The sequence below is a fragment of the Urtica dioica genome, chromosome 3, assembly GCF_054948205.1.
Source record: "Urtica dioica subsp. dioica isolate 48M chromosome 3, U.dioica_male_clone48M_v1_H2, whole genome shotgun sequence".
In the NCBI taxonomy this organism is placed as follows: Eukaryota; Viridiplantae; Streptophyta; class Magnoliopsida; order Rosales; family Urticaceae; genus Urtica; species Urtica dioica.
The window spans coordinates 11,815,244-11,823,048 of NC_142758.1; positions in this window are offsets into that span (position 1 = coordinate 11,815,244).

Below are 7,805 nucleotides of genomic sequence, written 5' to 3' on the forward strand. Positions count from 1 at the left end.
AGTCGAGATTGGTTAAAATTACGCCAGCGTCGGCTCCTTGGGCATTAGATGCTCCATCTATGTGTAATTCCCAGATGAGACCCATAGGGTCGAACTTTCTCTTTCAAGCCGACAAGTCGTCGGTCGAGTCATCTTCTGCTCTTCCCATGTTGGGGATATAGGAGAATTCTGCCACGAAATCGGCTAGGGCTTGAGCCTGTATTGCCAGTCTCGGGTGAAACTCGATCCCGTACTCGCTCAATTCTTGGGACCAGATCGCCATGCGGGTCGATGTTCCCTTTTGAAGAGCCTTACCGATGGGGTGTCCTGTTTGGACAACGATTGGGTGAGCTTGGAAGTAGGGGCGTAGCTGTTTGGCAGCTACGAGGAGAGCGAGAGAGAGTTTCTCTATCTCTATGTAACGCGTTTCGGCGTCGAGAAAGGCTTTGCTCACGTAGAAGACAGGCCACTGAACCTTATTGATGAGAACCTCGCTGCCTTTGCGATGAACGAAGCTCAAATCGTTGCGGAATTACGTGGGTTGCCTCAATAACTCTTTGCTTCAATTTGGATGAAGGTTTGCTGTTTTGTTGTTGTAGGGAATTTTTTGGTGGTTTTTGGATAGGTTGGAAAGAAAGGTCGGTTTGGTGTTTTGGGTGGAGTGATAATCGCCACAATAGTTTGTAATTTGAAACTATTGATAAGATTGAGGGGGGAATGAAAGACGCCACAATAAGTCTAGAACTCGAAGAACGCCACAAAGTTATTTGCCTTGATAAGGTCAACGATTTAGAACATAAGAATTTAGAGAGTATTTTCTCACAAAAGTGTTTTCGAAAATGTTCATTTTGAAAGCCTAAACGTCAGAATTCGGCTTAAATCCCGAGACCTCACATCGTGGGTCTTGTTTACTAGGTCGATTCCACTCAAAAAATACTACTGTTTTATCCTATTCGGTGATCTCAACATTCTTGAAACTATAGCCCAGCAGGCATCATTCTCCCCGTGTTTGACAGAATTCGTCCTCGAATTCGATGCATTCTTAGGTGGTGCGAATGAAGAATGACAATCTTGATGAACTCCAAAATACTTAATGCAACCTCAAATAAATAAGACACGTCAACGAAAATTGTATCACCTCCATTGGAGAAAGAGATATCTTCGTGTCTTCCTCGTCTTTGTCAAAGATTAGCTCTTCGAAGATCGGATAGTCAAATATTGGATCTTTGATGTTATATTTTTTGAAAATCGATTCGTCGTTGAATTCCTCGTCATGGAGTTCCTCGTCGTATATTGGATCACCCAATGGCTCAAAAAAATGTTCTTCATCTTCAACATCGTCATTGAACACGTATGGCATGGGGTAGTCTTCAACGAACCCAGCAAAAAGTTGCATGATTCACGATCGTCTTCGGCACTGATACCAATGATGAGAACCTCGCTGCCTTTGCGATGAATGAAGCTAAAATTGTTGCGGAATTACGTGGGTTGCCTCAATAAGTCTTTGCTTCAATTTGGATGAAGGTTTGCTGTTTTGTTGTTGTAGGGAATTTTTTGGTGGGTTTTGGATAGGTTGAAAGGAAGGGTCGGTTTGGTGTTTTGGGTGGAGTGATAATCGCCACAATAGTTTGTAATTTGAACTATTGATAAGATTGAGGGGGGAATGAAAGACGCTACAATAGTCTATGGAATGAAACTATTGATAAGTCTGGAACTCGAAGAAAGCCAAAAAGTTATTTGCCTTCATAAGTTCAACGATTTAGAACATAAGAATTTAGAGAGTATTTTCTCACCTAAGTGTTTTCAGAAATGTTCATTTTGAAAGCCTAACGTCAGAATTTGGCTTAAATCCCGAGACACCACTTCGTGGGTCTTGTTTACTAGGTCGATTCCACTCAGAAAACACTACTGTTTTGTCCGTTTCGGTGATCTCAACATTCTTGAAACTATAGCCCTGTTTGTCCTGCATCATTCTCCCCGTGTTTGACAGAATTCGTCCTCGAATTCGACGCATTCTTAGGTGGTGCGAATGAAGAATGACAATCTTGATGAACTCCAAAATACTTAATGCAATCTCAAATAAATAAGACACGTCAACGAAAATTGTATCACCTCCATCAGATTGACTGATAATTGGAGAAAGAGATATCTTCGTGTCTTCCTCGTCTTTGTCAAAGATTAGCTCTTCGAAGATCGTATAGTCAAATATTGGCTGGTTGATGTTATATTTTTGGAAAATCGATTCGTCGTTGAATTCCTCGTCATGAAGTTACTCGTCGTATATTGGATCACCCTATGGCTCAAAAAAATGTTCTTCATCTTCAACATCGTCATTGAACACGTATGACATGGGGTAGTCTTCAACGAACCCAGCAAAAAGTTGCATGATTCACGATCGTCTTCGGCACTGATACCAATGATGAGAACCTCGCTGCCTTTGCGATGAACGAAGCTCAAATCGTTGCGGAATTACGTGGGTTGCCTCAATAAGTCTTTGCTTCAATTTGGATGAAGGTTTGCTGTTTTGTTGTTGTAGGGAATTTTTTGGTGGGTTTTGGATAGGTTGAAAGGAAGGGTCGGTTTGGTGTTTTGGGTGGAGTGATAATCGCCCCAATAGTTTGTAATTTGAACTATTGATAAGATTGAGGGGGGAATGAAAGACGCCACAATAGTCTATGGAATGAAACTATTGATAAGTCTAGAACTCGAAGAACGCCACAAAGTTATTTGCCTTGATAAGTTCAACGATTTAGAACCTAAGAATTTAGAGAGTATTTTCTCACAAAAGTGTTTTCAGAAATGTTCTATTTGAAAGCCTAAACGTCAGAATTCGGCTTAAATCCCGAGACCCCACATCGTGGGTCTTGTTTACTAGGTCGATTCCAGTCCAAAAACACAACTGTTTTGTCTGTTTCGGTGATCTCAACATTCTTGAAACTATAGCCCAGTTTGCCCTGCATCATTCTCCCCGTTTTTTACAGAATTCGTCCTCGAATTCGATGCATTCTTAGGTGGTGCGAATGAAGAATGACAATCTTGATGAACTCCAAAATACTTAATGCAACCTCAAATAAATAAGACACGTCAACGAAAATTGTATCACCTCCATCGGTTTGATTGATAATTTGAGAAAGAGATATCTTCGTGTCTTCCTCGTCTTTGTCAAAGATTTGCTCTTCGAAGATCGGATAGTCAAATATTGGTTCTTTGATGTTATATTTTTGGAAAATCGATTCGTCGTTGAATTCCTCGTCGTATATTGGATCACCCAGTGGCTCAAAAAAATGTTCTTCATCTTCAACGTCGTCATTGAACACGTATGACATGGGGTAGTCTTCAACGAACCCAGCAAAAAGTTGCATGATTCACGATCGTCTTCGGCTCTGATAATAATGATGTCAACCTCGTTGCCTTTGCGATGAACGAGCTCAAATCGTTGCGGAATTACGTGGGTTGCCTCAATAAGTCTTTGCTTCAATTTGGATGAAGGTTTGCTGTTTTGTTGTTGTAGGGAATTTTTTGGTGGGTTTTGGATAGGTTGAAAGGAAGGGTCGGTTTGGTGTTTTGGGCGGAGTGATAATCGCCACAATAGTTTGTAATTTGAACTATTGATAAGATTGAGGGGGGAATGAAAGACGCCACAATAGTCTATGGAATGAAACTATTGATAAGTCTAGAACTAGAATAACGCCACAAAGTTATTTGCCTTGATAAGTTCAACGATTTAGAACCTAAGAATTTAGAGAGTATTTTCTCACAATAGTGTTTTCAGAAATGTTCATTTTGAAAGCCTAAACGTCAGAATTCGGCTTAAATCCCGAGACCCCACATTGTGGGTCTTGTTTACTAGGTCGATTCCACTCCAAAAACACTACTGTTTTTTCTGTTTCGGTGATCTCAACATTCTTGAAACTATAGCCCAGTTTGCCATGCATCATTCTCCCCGTGTTTGACAGAATTCGTCCTCGAATTCGATGCATTCTTAGGTGGTGCGAATGAAGAATGACAATCTTCATGAACTCCAAAATACTTAATGCAACCTCAAATAAATAAGACACGTCAACGAAAATTGTATCACCTCCATCGGATTGATTGATAATTTGAGAAAGAGATATCTTCGTGTCTTCCTCGTCTTTGTCAAAGATTTGCTCTTCGAAGATCGGATTGTCAAATATTGGTTCTTTGATGTTATATTTTTGGAAAATCGATTCGTCGTTGAATTCCTCGTCGTATATTGGATCACCCAGTGGCTCAAAAAAATGTTCTTCATCTTCAACGTCGTCATTGAACACGTATGACATGGGGTAGTCTTCAACGAACCCTGCAAAAAGTTGCATGATTCACGATCGTCTTCGGCTCTGATACTAATGATTGAGAACCTCGCTGCCTTTGCGATGAACGAAGCTCAAATCGTTGCGGAATTACGTGGGTTGCCTCAATAAGTCTTTGCTTCAATTTGGATGAAGGTTTGCTGTTTTGTTGTTGTTGGGAATTTTTTGGTGGGTTTTGGATAGGTTGGAAGGAAGGGTCGGTTTGGTGTTTTGGGTGGAGTGATAATCGCCACAATTGTTTGTAATTTGAACTATTGATAAGATTGAGGGGGGAATGAAAGACGCCACAATAGTCTATGGAATGAAACTATTGATAAGTCTAGAACTCGAAGAACGCCACAAAGTTATTTGCCTTATAAGGTCAAAGATTTAGAACCTAAAAATTTAGAGAGTAATTTCTCACAAAAGTGTTTTCAGAAATGTTCATTTTGAAAGCCTAAACGTCAGAATTCGGCTTAAATCTCGAGACCCCAGTTTGTGGGTCTTGTTTACTAGGTCGATTCCAATCAGAAAACACTACTCTTTTGTCCGTTTCAGTGATCTCAACATTCTTGAAACTATAGCCCAGTTTGCCCTGCATCATTCTCCCCGTGTTTGACAGAATTCCTCTTCGAATTTGATGCATTCTTAGGTGGTGCGAATGAAGAATGACAATCTTGATGAACTCCAAAATACTTAATGCAACCTCAAATAAATAAGACACATCAACGAAAATTGTATCACCTCCATTGGAGAAAGAGATATCTTTGTGTATTCCTCGTCTTTGTCAAAGATTAGCTCTTCGAAGATCGGATAGTCATATATTGGATCTTTGATGTTATATTTTTGGAAAATCGATTCGTCGTTGAATTCCTCGGGGATTTCCTCGTCATGAATTTCCTCGTCGTATATTGGATCACCCAATTGGTCAAAAAAATGTTCTTCATCTTCAACGTCGTCATTGAACACGTATGACATGGGGTAGTCTTCAACGAATCAAGCAAAAAGTTGCATGATTCACGATCGTCTTCGGCTCCGATACCAATGATGAGAACCTCGCTGACTTTGCGATGAACGAAGTTCAAATCATTGCGGAATTACGTGGCTTGCCTCAATAAGTCTTTGCTTCAATTTGGATGAAGGTTTGCTGCTTTGTTGTTGTAGGGAATTTTTTGGTGGTTTTTGGATAGGTTGGAAGGAAGGGTCGGTTTGGTGTTTTGGGTGGACTGATAATCGCCACAATAGTTTGTAATTTGAACTATTGATAAGATTGAGGGGGGAATGAAAGACGCCACAATATTCTATGGAATGAAACTATTGATAAGTCTAGAACTCGAAGAACGCCAAAAAGTTATTTGCCTTGATAAGTTCAACGATTTAGAACCTAAGAATTTAGAGAGTATTTTCTCACAAAAGTGTTTTCAGAAATGTTCTTTTTCAAAGCCTAAACGTCAGAATTCAGCTTAAATCCTGAGACACCACTTTGTGGGTCTTGTTTACTAGGTCGATTCCACTCAGAAAACACTACTGTTTTGTCCGTTTCGGTGATCTCAACATTCTTGAAACTATAGCCCAGTTTGTACTGCATCATTCTCCCCGTGTTTGACAGAATTCGTCCTCGAATTCGATGCATTCTTAGGTTGTGCGAATGAAGAATGACAATCTTGATGAACTCCAAAATACTTAATGCAACCTCAAATAAATAAGACACGTCAACGAAAATTGTATCACTTCCATCGGATTGACTGATAATTGGAGAAAGAGATATCTTCGTGTCTTCCTCGTCTTTGTCAAAGATTAGCTCTTCGAAGATCGGATAATCAAATATTGGCTCTTTGATGTTATATTTTTGGAAAATCGATTAGTCGTTGAATTCCTCGCCGTGGAGTTCCTCGTCGTATATTGGATCACCCAATGGCTCAAAAAAATGTTCTTCATCTTCAACGTCGTCATTGAACACGTATGACATGGGGTAGTCTTCAACGAACCCAGCAAAAAGTTGCATGATTCACGATCGTCTTCGGCTCTGATACCAATGATGAGAACCTCGCTGCCTTTGCGATGAACGAAGCTAAAATCGTTGCGGAATTACGTGGGTTGCCTCAATAAGTCTTTGCTTCAATTTGGATGAAGGTTTGCTGTTTTGTTGTTGTAGGGAATTTTTTGGTGGGTTTTGGATAGGTTGAAAGGAAGGGTCGGTTTGGTGTTTTGGGTGGAGTGATAGTCGCCACAATAGTTTGTAATTTGAAATATTGATAAGATTGAGGGGGGAATAAAAGACGCCTCAATAGTCTATGGAATGAAACTATTGATAAGTCTAGAACTCGAAGAACGCCACAAAGTTATTTGCCTTGATAAGTTCAACGATTTAGAACCTAAGAATTTAGAGAGTATTTTCTCACAAAAGTGTTTTCAGAAATGTTCATTTTGAAAGCCTAAACGTCAGAATTCGGCTTAAATCCCGAGACCCCACATTGTGGGTCTTGTTTACTAGGTCGATTCCACTCCAAAAACACTACTGTTTTGTCTGTTTCGGTGATCTCAACATTCTTGAAACTATAGCCCAGTTTGCCCTGCATCATTCTCCCCGTTTTTCACAGAATTCGGCCTCGAATTCGATGCATTCTTAGGTGGTCCGAATGAAGAATGACAATCTTGATGAACTCCAAAATACTTAATGTAACCTCAAATAAATAAGACACGTCAACGAAAATTGTATCACCTCCATCGGATTGATTGATAATTTGAGAAAGAGATATCTTCGTGTCTTCCTCGTCTTTGTCAAAGATTTGCTCTTCGAAGATCGGATAGTCAAATATTGGTTCTTTGATGTTATATTTTTGGAAAATCGATTCGTCGTTGAATTCCTCGTCGTATATTGGATCACCCAGTGGCTCAAAAAAATGTTCTTCATCTTCAACGTCGTCATTGAACACGTATGACATGGGGTAGTCTTCAACGAACCCAGCAAAAAGTTGCATGATTCACGATTGTCTTCGGCTCTGATAATAATGATGTGAACCTCGTTGCCTTTGCGATGAACGAGCTCAAATCGTTGCGGAATTACGTGGGTTGCCTCAATAAGTCTTTGCTTCAATTTGGATGAAGGTTTGCTGTTTTGTTGTTGTAGGGAATTTTTTGGTGGGTTTTGGATAGGTTGAAAGGAAGGGTCGGTTTGGTGTTTTGGGTGGAGTGATAATCGCCACAATAGTTTGTAATTTGAACTATTGATAAGATTGAGGGGGGAATGAAAGACGCCACAATAGTCTATGGAATGAAACTATTGATAAGTCTAGAACTCGAAGAACGCCACAAAGTTATTTGCCTTGATAAGTTCAACGATTTAGAACCTAAGAATTTAGAGAGTATTTTCTCACAATAGTGTTTTCAGAAATGTTCATTTTGAAAGCCTAAACGTCAGAATTCGGCTTAAATCCCGAGACCCCACATTGTGGGTCTTGTTTACTAGGTCGATTCCACTCCGAAAACACTACTGTTTTCTCTGTTTCGGTGATC